This window comes from Fopius arisanus, unplaced genomic scaffold (assembly GCF_000806365.1).
Source record: "Fopius arisanus strain USDA-PBARC FA_bdor unplaced genomic scaffold, ASM80636v1 scaffold00093, whole genome shotgun sequence".
Taxonomy (NCBI): Eukaryota; Metazoa; Arthropoda; class Insecta; order Hymenoptera; family Braconidae; genus Fopius; species Fopius arisanus.
In genome coordinates, this window is record NW_011887832.1 from 114533 (window position 1) to 134802 (window position 20270).

Here is a 20270-nt window from a genome sequence, read left to right on the forward strand (position 1 = left end):
CTTCAGCGTACTTGAATCAAGTAGAAGCAGGTTTAAATCACGCCAGGATAACAAAAAAATATCAATAACATATTCACGTGTGCATACGTGTATCAAGACGGGACACTATTAGCGTGAGTCATTTCGGACTTGAATTACGGTAAAAAAAGGTTAATTGACGATCCATCACCTAAATACTGTATCGATATATTTTCCTATTGCATTACACGATATGAATTCATCATATTCACGGATTGGTGAAAAACGAAAGTCAGTATGACTTAATGAATTAAAGAAAAAATTTCCGTCCAACAAGAAGAGCACTGCAGTAGATCAGCTCCGCTGGAGAAAAGTAATATGATCCGATAATTTTACTCAACTCCCGTCTCGCCAGAGTCGAAGCTACCGACAACCATTCACTCTCGACTATCTCCCTTCTTTCACTCGATTTATTTCAACCCCTCCTCTATGTTTCGACAAAAGTCTTAATAAATTTCTCAACAGCGGCAAAACGGCGAGAAAACCATCAGACGATAGTCCTCCTATGACGACAGCGAATGGTCTCCTGAAATTCCACATCAGAGCATTGCAATTCTTGATTGGTGCTAAATAAGTATAGTTGTTTGAAAAATATTTCATCCATACACAATTATTAGGTGATTCCAACTCCTGATTTCTACGTGGATTGTAAGGTATGTTCATATTATTTGTTATTCATTCCGACGTTGTTTTGATATGACATTGATGAATTTTGTCAATACTAAGTCAGTCCGATATTAAAGCATAGGTAATTTCCTGTTTTATATTCTCAGTTATGAGCTAATCGTAATCATCTTGAATTGTGCGGGGAATATTTTATAAAATATGTGTAGCATTATATTATGATTATGTAGCATGATTTTCAGATTCACGCTGTAGTTAAGGTCAAAGAAATAATAATCTTTCGTGATGTTGTTATTTTCGTCAGGATGACAAAAGAAAGTCGCTACAAATTATGTGACCGGTGAAAAAATCGAGGTTCATTCCATAATTTTTTACGTATCCACACTTTGTTCCAGGTTAACACACTTTCGCGTCATTTTTCGGAAATTCTTTTCTCTATTCATGGATTTACTATAGTGCTGATTTTAATTTTTCATTATTTGAATTTTGTATTACCCTCTATTTTTATATACTGCAACCTGCCAAAATTTATTTTTCCTTCCGAACCGATAGATTTACGAAATTCATTAAGAAATATTGTGACATTATAGATGGAAAGATAGATACGAATAATTTGTGCATTTTTTCTTAATATCTTTTTTCATTGAAAACGTTCATTATTCATTAACGTTGAACAAACGTTCATTAATTTTCTTTTTCAAAGTTAAATATTTTTTTATTATCCATAAAAAACTTCCATCATTCATAGAGTAATGGGATGATTAGTTAAACAATAAAATCCCTTCAAAAATACCGTAAACTTGACTGCTTCGTCGAATTTCTGGGAAATTGATCCAATTCTTCTGTTGATTCTTTATTTTTTATTTATAGTATATTTCCGGACTGTGGGGATGAGGTTTTTTACTCGTGTGAAGTTTGACAAGTCGAGCCGAAGACGAGTCGGCCAACTACGCGAGTAAAACCCCCATCCTAATTACCAGGCGATAAATCGTGAAAAGTAGTACGGAAATAGTATATTTCGTAACAAGTGCGAAAAAATGGGAGGTTCATAGCACGAGCCGAAGGCGAGTAGTATAATCCCACATACCAAAAATCACTTTCTCCACGAGTGGTGAAGAAAATTTTCTTTTACAATCTGCGGGAAAGTCACTTTTTAGGCACGCGAGGTGAAGCGGAGAGTGTTTGAAAAGTTACTGTTTGGCACATGGTGACGAAAAATTCTTTTTAAATCGTTGTTATAGGTACAGACTAATAGAAATCAATAATATATTAATCTTGTTGACCGGAATTCGTAGCTCCAAAAAGGATAATTCGCTTAACGTCAGGTATGACAAGTCCTTTTTACAATTGAGACATTCTTCTCCAATTCGGCCATCTGTTTTCTTTCGTGTATCTAAAAATTCTGAAGATATTATATAGTTTTTTACGGGTTACAAAGACTTTCTATGAAATTTTTCTGTTTCTTTACACCTGGAATGATGGAGTTAGACGTCTGTAAAGGTATTTACGACTAGTTGAAGTGTCTCAATAAGTTGTGATTGCTGCCCGAAAAACACCATTTTCTGAACGAAAGGAAAGTCGAACTTTTCCATGTAGTGATGACGGAAAGAATAAGGTGCACCGAGAAGGAAAATGAGACATTTTGACCCGTATGTTTATCACAGCACATGGGTTCGAATGCCCTATTTTCTTCCCTTGGTGTACAATATACTATTGAATGATTTTTTTCATTTTTAAAAAAAGATCATTGAAAGGATTTAAACTCTAAAATAAGGTTACACCTTTCTGTTCTTATCACACATTTTTATTCTCAAATCAGCTTTTGCTGAAAAATAAAAATGAATTCAGAAAGATGGACGAAAAAACTGAACGGTTCATATGGAACTTTGTTTATTAGCCCGCAGCGTATGGAGATAGATCCATTATTAGGAAATAACACGTACATCACTTCGGCATCACAGTTCACAGGGAGTCCTGCTAACTCATAGAAAAGTATACAATATTTTCGGAATCTTGAGAGACCTCGAAAGAAAAGGTTGTTAGATTGAGGAAGAACTCCTACATTTCCACATTTAGTTTTCTAATGATTGAATTTAATCATTCCAGACTCATAGGAATACTAAAAAGTTCAGTGCCTTATATTATAATCTCAATTTCGTCTGAAAGTTTCAGAATCAGATTCAAAACCTAGCAACATATTCTCAAAAACTGTTTCCTGATAATGGTTTTCTTATACCAACTGAAATTAATTATTGATAGTTTAAAATAAACATTAATTGTAAACTCAATATTTATTATGAAGGGACTCCCCCATAATAGTAATTCATGTAATAAAGCCTGACAAGTATTTTTTTGATCAATTTAATCATAATGCACAAAGAATGTGATTGTATCTGTCAGGAAAACGTTGAGGCCATCTAACGTGCCTTGCTTTCTGTCACGAGGCCCGTGCAATCGAAATATGAGCTGGTCTAGGCCTGTCATTAATAAGTTTTATTAGCCTGGCAAGAATCCGATTAGGCCGATGACATGATAAAAAAATACAAAACTGAAGCGATTTAGAATATTAGGAAGAATTCCGAAAGTTATAAAATAGATCCTCTTTTATATCCGAAACCTAAATCTTATATCCGAAACCTAAATCCTATATCCGAAATCCTCATTTTTTTACTTATTCCTAAAAGAAAATTCTCGTGAAAACGTGATGGATAATCCGTAGAAATGCACCTGGAATATTCTTTTCATCATAAACTGATTTGTTATCGTCGATAACCACCTTTAAATTGACTATTTTGTCCTTTAAAACAGCAATGAAATCAAGAGAATGGTAGAAGTCCTTAAGTTTCTAATATCCTGGCTGATAATACATTAAATCTTGAAGTTCGAAGACGTGAAGGCAGAAATCGATGAGGTGCAAACTAAAAGTTGAATGAAAACAGAACAAAAACATAGAGCAATAGAAAAAGTCAACAATTCTAGAAAAAGATCGTCCTTGATATACTTAACTTGGGAGCAGCTTTCCACCCTCAGGCGGAAATATTCACTTTCCTCCCGCTCTTCAGACAGCAAAATAGGAAATTCCCTGCAGGCATGCTGAAAAATAGCATGTGCACTTCATGCGGGAAAAGGTGATCTTCCGCTCTTGACGCACAATATACTATTTCAGGCACGCTCCACTTCGCTTCACACACGTTAAAACTAACTTTCCTGCACATTGCGAAGAAATATAGTGTTCGCAACTCGTGTAGAAAGTTGTTTTTGGCATGTTGAATTATACCACTCGCCTCCCACTATAAACCTCCCACACAACAAAATGATTTTCCCGCACTTGCGACGAAATATACTAATTTCGACATTGCTGCTACGTTCACTTCAAGCCGAAAAGTGCCTTTTTATTTACTATTAAAGGAAAGGTGAACGGAAAAACTTTTCGTTTACTAGTAAATGAAAAGAGCACAGTTCGGCACTCGCTGAACGTAAAAACACTGCTAAAATACTATATTTCATAACAAATACGGAAAAATTATTTTTGGCGAGTGCAAGGTTTGTAGTGTGTACTGAAGGCGGGGGGCATAATCGCACATGGCGAAAACCACTTTCCGCACGAATTGCGAACAATTTTTTTTTGGCAATGTAGGGAAAAATCACTTTTTGGTCTTGCACATCAAAGCGGAGCGTGACTGAAAAGTATTTTTTCGGTACATCGTAATAAAAACTAGTATTCGCCACATAAACCGGGAATTTTCACGAGTGTAGTTGGCAGCTTTCGGCTTTGCTTCGGGTCGCGAACTTCACACTCGTGAAAAGTCCATCTCCCTCGTATAGGAATGTGCTATTACATTACTCGGCCTGCTTAACCCCCGTACTATTTGTTGTGTTAGGGAGGTAAGTGGCCGTTTATCGCCATCCTTTTCACTTACCCCGCTGCTCGTGTAGGGTTGTACAAAACGGCCACTCATTAGGCGGAGGTCGGCACCAGGTCAGCCGATGATCTGCGCCGATGACCGGCCAATCTTCTGCCGATCATTGGAGCGTTACCTTATGTCGCTCAACGGCACCGATGTCCGCCCAATATCAGCCGATGATATTATTTATAATAAATATTTATTCATAAATACATGTTTATTAGAATCCTTTCTAATAGTTTTGTGACTGTTTCCATCAATTCTACTGAATCCCAGGTGAGGAAATCCAAGCTTGAACGATGGACCCAAGCTTGGATCAGCCTAGGATACCAAGCTATGGAATTCCTAGCTGGAGCCAACCTTGATTCTATGGAATTACCATGATCCAACCAAGCTTGGTGATGTAATGCAAATACGGGCTTGTATATTAAGGTAGTTTCCGGCATGGCTCAAGTTTGGCATTCCGAGCTTGAACCGCTTGATTCCGGCTTCAACGTAGTTTGATCCAATATATGATATCTAGGTAATTCCAAGCCTTGGAAATGCTAAGCTTAACCGAACTTGGTAACAATCGACAAATCGGAGCTTTGATACCTAGAAAATTCAGATCATGTTCCAACCTTAGATCAAGCCTGGAATAGATAAATAAAATAATAAATAATAATAATGGTAATAATAACAACAATCAATTAGTTACAGATAGAATAAATTAGTATGTATGTCCGTAAAAAGGATTAAAAGTGGTAGTGGCGGGGGGAGGGGGGACGAGAAAAAGTAACTTATGTCAATGAATAATGTAAATTAAGTGAATACTTACTGATGTAAGTTAAAGTAAATGAATAGAACGTTATTCAACCAGATTATTTTTATAAAGTTGACATAAAGTTTATACGCGCAATTAAAGTCCACAAGTTATAAAGGCGCTGCTGTGGACACCCTAGCAGTCCATCATCCATCCTATAGCGTGGATCTAGTGTGTATGTTGCATGGATCCGATTTCCCGATAAAAAAAAACGGCTACAAATCGATAAAACCAGATCAAAGAATGATATAAAATAAATAAGGTGGATTATTTTGTACATTTGGAAATATTAATTGGATTAGCCAAGCGCTGTTTTCATGTTCCCCTCATTCTATCATTTATTTTTTATAACTTATCCAAAAATTATCCAATTAATATTGCCAAATGCACTAAATAATCCACTTTATGATTCCTCATCATTCTTTTATCTGTTTTTATAGATTCCTAGCCGTTTGCTTATTGGAGAATATACTATACTATATCCACGCTATAGCTGCTCCTATTCAGCGACTAACCTACAACCTACATCTTCTCCCAGTATTTCCAAAGTGTTATAATACTTCCCTGCTGGTCATCAAGTAAGTGTAGTTAACTGAGGCTGTGGCCTCAAATGAACAAAACCTTACTGAGCTCTAACAAGCGGAAATTCAAAATGAGTGCTGCTCAATCAAATAAAAAAAAAACTATACGACGGGAACTCAACCCACTTAAGCTGTTACACCATGTGCTTCAGCAAGAAAAGGCAACGAAGCTGCATCTCCTGAGTTGATCTCTGATCATACACCACCGATCATCATAGAAACTAAGAACCTAGAGGTAATGGACTTAATCAAGTTAATAAAAGCCACCGCTGCCATCAAGGTCTTTAAAATCAAATATTAGGGTACGAATTCGTCAATCCACCTCAAAACGAAGGCTGACCACAATAATGTGGTACAAATTTTCTCTGAAGCCAACCTTAAGTTCTTTACGGCTTAAGAAGTTCATCATCAAATGACTGCCTGTCTCATTCGCAGAGGAGGACATAAAGGAGGATCTAAAATCTCAAGGCATAGATGTAATCACAGTGAGACAGTTAATCAAAAAAACCAAAGAGCCGGTCTCAACTTTAAAACTACTCATATTCTCGGTCACAGTATCACCAGGATCAACACTCGCCAACTTCTCCAAGGTAAAAAAAATATTATATCATACCTTCTTAATAGGGAAATTCAAATCAAATGGTCAGCCAACTCAGTGTTTCGAATGCCAGTCATTTGAACATGCGAGTACACACCGCAGCCGCAACCCAAAATGTGTGAAGTGTGGAGGTGCACACGATACAAAAAGCTGCAATAGTGAAGCCATTAAATGCACCAACTGTGAGGAAAGTCATGTGGCTAGCTATAGGAAATGTGTATCCCGGGTTAAATACATTGAGAACTCCACCATGAGGAAAGGAAACGGAAGAACACAATCATTGGCTCCCTCACAAACAGCGAGTCAAAATCATCTGAACTGAGTCACCCCATCAAAATCATACACGCACGCCGTGATAAGCCAGCCATTCACAAACAACTTGAGAGAGACAATCCCATCATCCACACCACTCCAACCCGTTCAGAAGGAGAAGCCTTTCTCCACAACACACGAAACCGCTATGGATTCCTCAACACATCCCAATCTGGCTCACCAACAGCAACACTACCATCCTCGCCGGTCATCGACGAGCAGAACCAGAGACCAGGAGCCTCTTCTCTCTCCAGCCACTAATAACTTAAGTAGCATAAAACTCTGCATAGAGGACGCTGGTGCCATCGTCAGAGAATTATTGTATTTGAACATATTCCAATTAATTGAAAAACCAAAAGAAATGATCCAATTATTAAAATCCACTGAGTCGCCTATTCATTGCCTCACGATCATAGCCTCATACTCAGACATATTTGACAATAATCCTCCATTATGGCGCCATTAAAACCAATTAATATTATTGCGTTGAATATTAACTCTCTGAAACCGAAGCTATCAGAATTATCACTGATAATTACTGAACATAATGCTAAAGTTATTCTTTTTTCAGAAACGAAATTAACGTCTAATGTTAATGTTTAAAAAACTTCATTTACCAAACTTTGCATTCATCAGAGCGGACAGATCTCAAAAGGTGGGTGCAGGAGTGGCCATAGCCATTCACTCTTCAATCAGATACAACACTTTTCCTCACACCATTAAATCCAACTCGGAATATGTAGGAGTATAAATTTTCATAGATAGTAAGGCCATCTACTTATATTCTATCTACAATCCCCCGAATATATCGTTGGACGACGAACTTTTATCATCAAGACGGGAAGTTTTATATAGCGTTCCACATTTCTTGTGACGTCGAAGGAAATCGTTGGATAGGATTTTGGATGAGGTAGGAAGGGGAACAGGATAATTCTCCATATAATTTTTGCGAGAAAAATTACTGAAAAAATGGATAGTCCAGACCGGGACTTGAACCCGGGACCTTCCGATTATGCATCGGGTGCTCTCCCAACTGAGCTATCCGGCTCCTAGCCATTTCTTCTATTCACTTTTCTTGCCTATATATGGAGCACCGCCGTCCAAATTCTGCATAAGCCAGGCTGCTCGGCTGTAGCAGCGGGGGATTTCAATGCTAAAGATAATGTTTGGACTCCAGTTGATCCTAACACTTCAGGTAAAATCCTCTCAAATCTTACCTCATCCTCAAATTTAATTCTTTTTGCTCCCAATGAACCAACCCATTATCCGCCTAATTCAAAATCACCATCTACCATTGACTTACTAATAACTAACAACCAACAATTAATCTTAAATTTTCAAGTCCTTCACGAATCACCATCTGACCACCTGCCCTTAATGTTCTCGATTTACGGAAAAGCTTCTGTTGTTAATCCTATCAAGAAAATTAACTTCACGAAAGCTAACTGGATAAATTTTAGAGAACAACTAGACAACTCACTAACTACTGATAAGCCCTCCTGCATATCAATTAATCTTACTGATCAAAACATAAATTTACTTACCCAAAAAATTGTAGAGACATATAAAGGAAACACCCCAGTGTTTCCTCCCCATCGTAAACGCACTCCATTACCAGATCACTTAATAAAATTAATTAAACAGAAAAATAAACTTAGGAACTACTGGCAACAAAATAAGGATAATTTCTGGTTAAAATCCTGAATAAATAAATTAACTAAGGAAATCCACACCAAAATTCTAGAGTGGAAGCAAAATGAGTGGGATAACAAACTCAAAAATGTTTCTCCCAACGATCACACTATCTGGAAAATTTAAAAAAATTTTAATAATACCCCGAGACAAAAAATTCCAAACTTCAATTTAAACAATAAAATAGTTAGTGATGATGTCGGTATGGCAGATACCCTCTGTTCTCACTATGCAAACATTCATCAAATCGCTTCTGAAAGAGGGAATCCTTCCTTCGAACAGCAAACAAATGCCTTCATTAACAAAAAACTTTATACTAACAAAACGGATATTCCGAACGGATACCTCTGTAGTCCCAAGGAAGTATGCAGCATAATACGAAAACTGAAACCTAAATCAGCCCCGGGTATCGATGAAATCCCTAACATAGTTATCAAAAATATCACCAAAAAAGCATAAGTTCTCCTCACGAAAATCATGAATTCCTGCCTTCTCCTACAATATTTCCCTGATGCCTGGAAAAAAGCAGTGGTAATTCCCACCCTAAAACCGGGCAAATCCGCTTTCCACCCAGTAACTTACAGACCTGTCAGCCTCCTTCCAAATCTTGGAAAGATACTAGAAAAAATCATATTCACGAGGCTAAACAAATCTATCCTCCAACATAAAATTCTCCCAGAAGAACAGTTTGGTTTTAGGGCCTCCCACTCCACCACTCACCAACTTGCAAGACTGATTAACATTGTTAAAAAGGGAAGTATAGCAAAGGAATCGTCTGTGGCTCTCTTTCTGGACAGTGAGAAGGCTTTTGATTCTGTATGACCAGGAGGCCTGATTCATAAGCTTATCTCCTTAAACATTCCGGAATTCCTATGTAAAGTTATACACTCTTTTTTACAGAATAGATATATACAGGTACGAGTAGACTCTTCCTTATCCTTACCCAAAAAAATTGCCGCTGGAATACACTCAAAAAAAAATCCCAGAAAAATTACTGTGCTCGGCACGGGAATCGCAGTGCAAAATGTTTTATTCGGAAAATTTATCGACGAGGCTAAGAATAATACCTTAGTACACCATGCTTATTTACAGGAAATTGAAGATTTTTCGACATTTTCATCAGTTAATTTTCCTATGCAGCACAGGAAAAATTCTGAGGGTAAGAGGCATTACTGCGAACGCAAAGAAAAAATGATTAACATAATATGATCCAATACTGTGAAAATTGCCACACGCCTCTTTGCTGCTGCGAGATTTTTACTATGCTCCCTATGAATATTCACGACATCCCTCTGGTTTGGAATGAAACAATTGCCGATGAATACGGATTACTTCCGGACGTTGTCAAACGTTTTACTTGTGCTGAAGTGCTTCAGATATACCTCCAAACCTTTTAGACTTTTACTTTTTACACACGTTTATTTAACTCTTTTGTGAAATAGAAAAGTGCAACTTTATAAGAAGAATCAATTAAAATTGGGTAAGTATTGAAATCAATTAGTTTTTAATGGAAAAATTATAAGGTACAGATATTGCATGATGTCGGTTGGGTTTTTTTTATTTGAATTTCAGTTTGTTTCATATATATAGTATATTTGCATTCTCGCTGTACATTTCATAATACTCATCTACATCTGTTCTATTCTCCCATTGAAATCTGGACAATTTTTCATTTTTTACTCGAAAATTATTTATTTGAGGTTAAATGAGTCTGTCTGGCAAAATTTTCACATTCAAATAACCTGTTTTTTTGGCATTTTTTCGTTTTTCTTTCTCGAAATTAACCCCTATTAACGTCACATTGATTCCTTTACTATTATTAGCCTAGAATGCAATGTGATTTATCGGTCGGAACTTTCTCCAGACGAAATTTTCTTTATTGTTAAGACACTGGAAGGTATTTACTTGGATGAACATCATGATTGCTTTGCACAGAACCAAGAGGCTTACTCCTGGGCGATTTTAGATTTAATGTACATAGCGGTATCATAACAAATTTAGTTCGCGCCTTTAATGGTGCAAAATTTATAATTAAAAAGTGGTTATGAAAAGAATTTAATAAATTTTACTTTTTCAAAAAATAATATATGTATGTCTTTTGGTGTATATTCCCTTTCCTTCCTCTCCGTAGATACAATCAATTACTCAATGTGTTTGTTTCATTGGGAAATAATTATTCTCTACGGCCAATTTAAAAATTCGAGCGGGAAGGCATAATTTTTATTCGGTCGATAAAGAAATTTTATGGCACGAGCACAGTACTTTTTCTTCCACAGTGATACAGTTTTCCTGTATCTCGCTTGGTAAAAATTAAGGTTAAGGACATGACTTTTTTTATCTCGCTTGGTAAAAATTAGGGTTAAGGGCATGACTTTTTCTCGTGCGTGTGCTTTGCACCCCGATTCCCGATGAGCACAGTAATTTTTCCCCAACGTCTGCAGCAAAAATTCATTGAATTTTTTCTCCGTGTACCGCAAGGGCTCGGTATTATCTCTTTATTCAACATATAACTTCTGTTTTTGTAACTTGCCCAAAAAATATAAACATAGCAGGCTTTGTTGATGACCTAGCCATATATACCTCTGGTACCTCATTAAATAAGGCAGTCTCGCGGCTGGAAAATGCTTCATCCGTAATCATTAAGGAACTAAATAAGTGGAAAATCAATGTCAATGAAGGTAAAACTGAAGCAATTATGTTCTCACGTGGCAAGCTCCAAAAAACCATGATAAAAATTAGGGGAAAAGAAATTTTGCCAAAAAATTGTACTAAATAGTTAGGCTTATGGATTGATTCCAAACTCTTATGGAGCCAGCACATAAACGAGGTCAATACTAATGCAAAAAGCCTACTATCCCGCCTTTACTGGCTTTTCAAGGCAAACTCTCTCAGCACCAAATTGAAATTAACATTGTATAAATCACTCATTAGACCGGTACTAATCTACGGTTGGCCAATATGGCATAACGCAGTGTAATCACTCCTATCAAAATTACTCAAAATAAATTCCTCACAATCATAGGTAACTTCAGCCACAGAACCCAAATTTCCACCATTCACAATACTCTGAACATTAATCTCATTCACGAGTATATTTCGGCTCTAGCCGCTAACTTCAAATCCAGCCTCATAAACCATACAAACACTGAACTACATGATATAGAGTCTATTAATATAGACTAGTATTATTAGTATAGACTAGTATCTATTATAGACGTCAATCTAAGACATGGTGGTCAAAATAATAACTATTTTTCATTTTCGTTGCTATTTCTATTCTTATTTCGTTTTCTCCAAACCCACCACTCCCCCCCCCCCAAACTTATAGGGTTTTTTTTTTACAATCATTTTTTTTTACTGCAAACCTTTCCCCATACACCCATACACATAAAGCTAACTGTTAGTTAATACAAACCACTCATGTAAATTGAGGTAGAAAAGCCTCACGGCTGGTGGCCTAGTCATATCAAATACTATGCACTAAAAAATATGTAGATATTGTACATATATTGTAAAAAAAGAAACTTAATAAACGTCTTATAATGTAATATAATGCGTTAGCTTAGTGGTAAGGCGTAGGTTTCGTAATGTTAGGGTCATGCGTTCGAATCTCGGTTATGGCGGTCAATTTTTAAGTTAATTAATTGGCTTTTTTCCACGATCAATTCATCAGGGAAAGATGAATAGAGGCAAAATTGACTTGTATCTATGAAAAAAAGCCAATTAATTTTATTTTTTCCATTATTTTCATGAATAATTTCTAGATAAGTTGAAGGACTGGTTAAGAATTGGATACCAGGCTCGGCTTCGATCTTACCTTCAAGTTTGGATCAAGTTTGATGCAAGTTTAGCCCAGGCTTGGACTACCTTGATTTTAGTTTGGCATCCAAGCTTGGATCGAGCTCGACGTGCAAGTTTAAATTAGTATTACAAATCAAGGAATCACCAAGCTTGGTACTAGCTTGAACTCCACATTTGAGCCAAACTAGGTTAATCTTAGATCGAGCTCGAACCAATGGTTAATCGCCACCCGGGAAGTAAAAAAAGAAATGTTAAAATTAAAAAAAAAGAAAGGTTCACACGCGATTCGAACGCTAGTTACTTCGGATTCGTAGTACCGTGCCCTACCCGCTAGGCCATTCGCGAATTCTTGCAATTGCTGATTTTTTTCGGATATATAAATACAAAATGATATGACTAATATTATTTGATTTACGATTTTCGAAAAATTGAAGTCATTCATTTTTTCATTTGAGATTTTAATTGCTGTATTTCATATGTTAGCAGAAAAAATACATGCTTATACCATCCACTCACTCCTTCTTTTTTATCGGTAAAACCTGACCTATAAGTATTAAGATTAAGTATTGATACTTATAGATTAGGTTGCATCCTTTCGGATAGTTTTCAGACCTGGTCGATTGCGATCATCGGCCGGAGATCGGTATGTAATCGGAGCCCCGATGATCGGTGAAGATATCATCGGCCAATCAACGGCCTTTCATAGGAACCTCATGATCGGTGAGGACATTATCGGCCAATGAACGGCCTTTCATCGGGGTTCTGATGACCGGACAACCGACTTCCACCGAATGCTCGGCCGTGTTGCAAAGGTCGGCAAACCGTACATGGGATAGGGCAATTAAAATAGTCAGTTAGTCGGGTCTCATAACATAAAGTATTATATGCCACACGGCCTGAAAACTATTTTAACAACGTATTTCATTAGAATTCGACTCAAAGGAGAGTGATTTTGCTATTTTTGTTTTCAACAATATTTATCAACTTTACCAACATTGCGTAAAATAGATTTCAAGAAAAAGTTAAATATGTCTGAAACTACATGTTCGTTCGAGCAAGGTCGCAATGGTCGCATTGGTCGCAATACGAACCGTTGCTATTATTTTTTTATAAAACCAGAACAGCGTGAATATCTCGAAAACTTTGTGTTTACGTGCATATGTTTCAATGGATAGATCGCATCATTATAAGTCTTTCGAAACGAAACACAATCGAGAGAGCGAACAACGATTTTTTTTTATAAAAACCGAAAAGGGCAAATATTCCGCAAACTTTCTATGGATGGGTATATATATTGCGATAGATCTAGAGAGATGGCCCAATTACAAGTTTTTTGAAGAAAAAAACAGTCGAATCAGTCCAGTAATTACGGAGATATTCCGAAGCACGATTTAATAATAAATCGCTTTCTCAAGAAATATTAGACCTATCCAGACCTCTAATAGTAAATAGACCTTGGGAAAAGATCTTAATAAATAGACATTATTAGACCTTGTGAGCAGAGTTGCCCATTCTACAAGCCTATAGCCTGACAAAATTTCACATTTTTTCGAATTTTTTTACTTGAGGTTCGTGTTATAAGCTCCCACGAGCTGCCGAATACTGCTGCACTTGTATCGAATTATACTATTTCGAGATTATTTAAGGTATTTCCCATATATTTGAATTTTAAAAAAACATCATTTATTACAGAGATGTCGAGTAACTGATATATGAAAGTCATGTTGATTTTACAGCTGTGTATCAAATAGTTTGAATATTTCTATTAACAAACACTTCCCAATGATTCAATACAACCATACTTTTATTAAATTTTTTTTAATGATTTCATCACATGATTACTCACTTTGTGACTGCAACACGTACCGACATTCGCCAGGGTATTGAGAATGACATATTGAACCTATTATTAACATGAGATTCGACAAAAAACAAATTTTGTCACTACAACGTGACCCAAGGCGCCCATCTAACGTTTAATACTTTAATAGCATCGAAGCTCTTAGCATACCAGATTTCAATTTGCTATCCAAAATTGTTGAGTATGGGATGCGAAAAATGGTAAAAACAATGAAAAAATTGCAATATCTCGCGATTTTTGAACGAGCGGAAATACATATGTTCATTGCTTTATACAATTCCTACGGAGACAAGTATTTTGGAATGAAAAAACTGAAATCCATTGAGTGGCTCATGACATATTCAAGGCAATACAGGAAATAGGGGATTTGTTTATAAATCGTTTTTTTTTTCGAAATATCTCCACAACTTATGAAGGTATTGGTTGTTTTCAAGTTGTTTTTCTCGCCATAATTGGCTCTATTGGAAACGATTAGGAATTTGATGCTGAACGTTGGGAGAACCAATAGTTATTGTCACTTTTATGTTTTTGAAACAAAATGTTTTTCGCCTGCTCATCCCCGGGAAAATCGAACCATTAACACCAAATTTGCGCGAGATTTCCATTTATTGCTACCTACATAATTGAACAATTAGTTTCGGAGCTATCTAGTTTTCAATGTATAATGATTATGTGAAATATCTCAAAATTCACAGGATTGAACTTTTTTTTTTTATCTGAAAATAGAAATCTAATATATTCTTGCCAAGGTGGGAATTGACAATCGGTTCAACCTTACCCTAAGCTTGGACCAAGACGAGCTTAGCTAGGTTCAAGCTTGGAATCCTAGCTTGTACAGAACCCTGGTTTGTAACGCTGTTCCAGGTTGATCCAAGATCGGACGTCAAACTCGATCCAAGCTTGGATACTGAGCTAAAACTGACCTAGTCCAGGCCGGGGCCGCGTTAGGAACAATGTTGATCCGAGTTTGAAGGTCGCGCGTCATCCAAGCCTGTTGTTAACCAATCCATTAGAGAGAAATTATTGATCAAAATAATGAAAAAAATACAATAAATTACGGGATTACACAATATCAAGAGTTTTCATCGAAACAAATGTAGATATTTTCATTTCTAATTATTTGATTCCTATGGGAGATAGTCCTAAAAAAGAAACGAACAAAAAAGAAAAGTAACAAACTTGATAAACGAATAGTTCAAAAAATGACATTATGACCATTCATAATTGAACAAGCTACCCGAGTGGAAAGTGGTCAAGTTCTAGTCAAGACTGGATCAGGTCATACTTGATGATTGATCCGGAAGTGACACGGTAACTGGATCAAGTTTTGATCAGACATGTAACGCAAATTTAAATCAAGACTTGATCAAACTTTTCTAATCCGGTTTAACGGTTCCGGATTTGATCAAGTCAAATGTATCTAAATCGGATAACTGGAATATCGAAAACAATAATAAATATTGACCATAACTCACTTAAAACAAAAGATAATTAATTTGTTTCATTATATCTGACCGCTCTTAATGAAGCCCGATTGTAATTAGCGATGAAAAAACCCTATTATTTTTGACGATGCTGGGGATGGAACCGAGGAAGCTACGATTACTAAACCTACGCCCTAACCACTGGACTACCGCAATATTGTTTTTGAGTAGATTCTTTTCACCTACACAATCTGCAAGGGAGTATTTGATGACTTTGAAATTATTGCATGTACATTTTGAGCGAGAAAACATATTCGGTTTAAATTTCATTTCTTTATTAAAAGATAATTATAATAATCATAACACAATGAACAGATGCAAGTTTGATGATTTTTTTAGACTCAAGATAATGCGCTCTTATGTTTGATACTTTACTATATATATTTACCTTGCTTCCTATTCATTTATGATTCTTTTTTATCGAGCTATTCAATTGAAAATCAAGGGAATTGAATTGGAATGAGAACAAATTGTGTTGAGGCAGCTTGATCTCAGAGAGAGATGATGTTTATCGGACTTGCTGGGTCAAAACTTGGTCAGGACTTCATCAAGTGTCACCTGATCAGGCATGTTTGACCAGAACTTGATGTAAAGCCATTTGTAGTTTATAGGGTCCAATATACTGGCTCGAAACTTGATCAAGTTTTCATCAAGTGTCATCTGATCAGGTCTGTGTGATCAGAACTTGATCTAAATTCGCTTGTAGTTTTTAGGATCCGAAACGTTGGATCAAACCTTGGTCAGGTTCTGATCAGATCTTACCTGATCAAGCGAACCGCACTGAAACTGAATCAAATTCTGATCGGACTTCAAGTAGACCTGAACTAATTTCCACTCGGGTATCTTATGAACCATTAAGATAATTTAAGAAAAAAAATTGAAACTCTGCAAGCCTGTCGACTTTTAACGATTATGACAGCGGTTTCCCGTTGTTTTATCGTAATACTCCAAAAAATACAGGATGAACAATATAAAACTGCCTATTATAGGAGCGTAATAGGCGATTCAACGAATGAATGTAGAATACCACCTTGCAATTTTTTGGCGACGATATGACTCCCTAAAACGTACGGACTACGCGTTTGAAAACGATAGTGGGTACTATTTTTAAATATTGGAAACTTTTTCTGAGTCAATAAAAAAAAGCAATAATATTGAGAAACTTGCAATGTTTTGGCATCTGAGAAAAAGAGCAACTGATGCTGCCAAAAGAGGTAAGGCAGTTACTTTTACATTGGAATTCACAGTAATGACAATCTTTTCTAACCGAAGGTCGGAAAACGAATGAAAATATTAATTCTTTTCTGAAACACAAGTTAATTCCATGTATCAGAGGGAAAAGAAGATTTTTACTTAAATTCATGTGATAGCGGTTGGACTTTAAACCCATTAAATAAATGAAAATTGTTTGGAGTACATAGTCTGAGTGCTTCAATTTTAATAATAACCCGTTCAATGCATTTCCCATAAATGTGACCATCGGATATTATACGAAATTAATCGTCCATCAGGAAGTAACTTTCAGATCAACTTCTCCTCTCTTCCTCTTCCTCTTTATAGGAAATTCACTATTCATACCTATAATTATTTCACCAATCATCGTATTACAGCGCCGAAGAAAATCAACCATTATTATTATATAAGATACACTTTTCTCAGAATTCTATGTATAGCATCTGGAAGATTAATATCTACAACTGATTTGTGAAGATAAAAATACTATGTTTCTGAACTCTTGAGACGGGGTTTTTTTCTCGTGTGGAGTTTAGCGAGCCGAGCCGAAGGCGAAGCGGCCAACCACACTAGTAAAAAAAACCCCATCCCAACAGTTGGTTAACAGTAAATTATAATCATAATAGTCGAATGATGGAAAGTTTATTTGACAGCATTACGTAATATAATGACCAAGGATTTACTAATTAGCTCTGCTGAAAGAAAATATCTATTAAGACTAAATAATGCATTCGAAAGAGTTTTTATTACGGTTCTGCATCTATCAAACATAAATTCAATAACGTTAATCATATATGTGGTTCGCATTATGTGATTTTCACATTTGTCGACGTCCACATGAGAGATACTTTGGCGTTATTGGGCTTATCCACATGAGCGTATATCTGATTTATTTTGGACAAGTTGAAGAGTTTTAATCACATGTTGAAAATGGAAGAAACCTTCCTTTGAGAAAAATTTCATCAAAGTTGAAGGTACTAATATGGTGAGTTCTATTTGAAAGTAAAACAGATTATGGTTTGAATACCTAGGACATACCCGTCTAAATATGAGTAGGCTTTATTCATAGAGAGAAAAATACCGGGAAAGATACGTGCCTATTCAGGTAATCATGGGCCAAAAAATCATTTTGGTAGATGTCATCGGAAATCCTGGGAAAAAAAATAATAACGACAAGCAGTAAATTTAATTATTCAGTCCGGAAAATTTACCATAATGCCCCGATTTTTTTTCTGAACGGTTAAGACCTATAGTATTTCATGTAAAAACGACGACAAAACACGTAAAAATTACTCAACGTTACGTTAATTTTACGTAACAACGTCATTTTTTTTTCACAAAACGCAGAACGGAAGTTCTTCATACACAGCGCGGTGAAAAATCGTATACACGGAGAGAATAGTCCAAGAAAAATTACTGTGCCGAGCACTACAATCATGGTGCAAAATGTTAGAATACTAGAACTTCTTTGATTCACAAATAAAAATTACTATCAATATGTCAAATTTTCTTATACATTCCGTAATTAATCATGTGTGGCTCCATAAAATTTACTAAACAGCACTATAAAATTTGAAGGTCTATCATTTTTTCTTTGAGTTTCAAAGAAAAATTGATAGAAATCATTCAAAAATTCTTATCCAGATCGATATTTTTTATTGTCGTCTCTTTTAATTTTTACTGTGCTACATAGCATTTTCTCCAAAGATTTTTTAACTCAATATGATTGGTTAGCGATGAACGTCGAATGTTTCCGATTCTTGCCGAACTTGAATTTAACAATGGTAACTGTTACGACGACTATGAAGTTTTATTTAGCCGATAACGAAGTTTTGCTGGGCCGATGAAGAAATGTTACTGCATAGCATAGTAATTTTTCTCAGGCCTGCAGTTTACACCTAGATTGTAACGCAGCACAGTAATTTTTATCGGAATCACAATATAAAAATTCATAGATTTTTCTCTCCGTGTACAGAGCAGTCATTTTTACGTGACTGTATTGAGAATTCGGTAAATGTCTAGTTCGGATCCACCAAACCATTCTGGATGTTTTTTATTTCGTTGGAAGGGTGTCCATCACCTGACTAAGGATTTGGTCAACTTTTTATCCGGAAACAATAAGTGTGGGAGATGTGATGTTTAGTACACCGCTCTCTGCGTTAGCCAGGGCCACAGAGAGAACGTAACGGTGTGTCGGCCCCTAAGACACCACATGTTAGCACATTTAAAGACAATGGACACACAGAAACATGGATTTATCTAATAGTCCTGAACACTTCACTAGAACTCTGAATTCGCCTCTCCCGACCATCTACCATCGCTGAACGAAAACCACGAGTGATTTATCCGCCACTACCCTTCTGTAGCTATTCAAATATGAATTAAAAGTCACTCACTCGTCGCGTCAACAGCGACAGCAAAGGCAAGGGGGTGTTTAAGGAATTTCAGGGACAACAGAGTTTACCTCAGGGCTATTTATCGATGTATTTCACTCCTTATTGTTTCTCCCTCTTCTGTCGTCTTCTTATTGATTAGTGAGAAGATAAGAATGGTCTCTATCCAAAGAAATTCACATTTCAATGATTTTTATTTTTTGGCGGACCTAAACCACATATTTACCGAGAACTCCATTCCACAAGCTCGATTCATGCAATTTCAGCTCACTCCAGCCAACAGTAGCCTATTTACTGGCATAGACTAGTGGTGAAGGTATGAGTCTCGCGCACACTACGATACGTTTCGGGTGTGATAAGACGAGCTCTAATCTCCCAGATCAAATAGATAATTTAATTATCAAGTTTTCGGGTGTCTGCTGTATTTCTCAGATAGAACTCGCTCTGCACAGCTATTATCTACTGACATAAATTCCAGTGTAATATGGCACCCACTAAGGAACTGAAGGACGGCCTCTCGCTCAAAAGAAAAAAATTAGAACTCCAAACGACTCAAAATGATCCTTTGAAGGGTCCTAGAAATGACAGCTTCAAACATCATGAGTGCTGCAATCGACACGATGTATAAATATTTCATGAAAGAATATGTAAAACTAAACCAGGCTCTTCTATGAGAATATGCATAATCCCAGGTAGGAAATCACCAAAGGTCCAAGCTTCAACCAAGCCATTCCCAAGACTGGAAAAGCTTGGATCAGGCTTGGTATCTAGGCCCGGACCGGTGGCGGATAAACATTGGAATATAACATGGGGCCAGACCTGGTAATCAGGTCTGGCCCAAGCAACTCCACCAAGATTCATCCAGACCTCGGGACTAGCCTCGTACCAAGAGTGGTTTTCTATAATACCCAGGCTTGACCAGGGTTTGGAGCTAATTCCGATTAAAATTTGCGGGGTCGGTACATA

General features: G+C 36.5%; 1 protein-coding gene, 1 long non-coding RNA gene and 1 other non-coding gene across 6 annotated transcripts in view; 1 reads left to right on the forward strand and 2 right to left on the reverse strand.

The window, feature by feature from the left end:
* The first annotated feature begins 497 nt into the window (after window positions 1–497).
* LOC105270713 (acyl-CoA desaturase) overlaps window positions 498–20270 on the forward strand; it is a 316759-nt gene continuing 296986 nt past the window's right edge. For all 4 annotated transcript variants that reach the window (XM_011311831.1, XM_011311830.1, XM_011311829.1 and 1 more), the window contains exon 1: window positions 498–671. The gene's annotated coding sequence lies outside the window, so the exon portion shown is untranslated. The remainder of the gene's footprint in view (window positions 672–20270) is intronic.
* On the reverse strand, window positions 4692–19612 carry LOC105270716 (uncharacterized). The gene is made up of 3 exons (XR_892587.1): window positions 19531–19612; window positions 19376–19466; window positions 4692–5179 (listed from the first exon to the last, which is right to left on the reverse strand). It is a non-coding gene; the product is annotated as an uncharacterized lncRNA (long non-coding RNA).
* On the reverse strand, window positions 7815–7888 carry TRNAM-CAU (transfer RNA methionine (anticodon CAU)). The gene has a single exon. It is a non-coding gene; the product is annotated as a tRNA-Met (tRNA).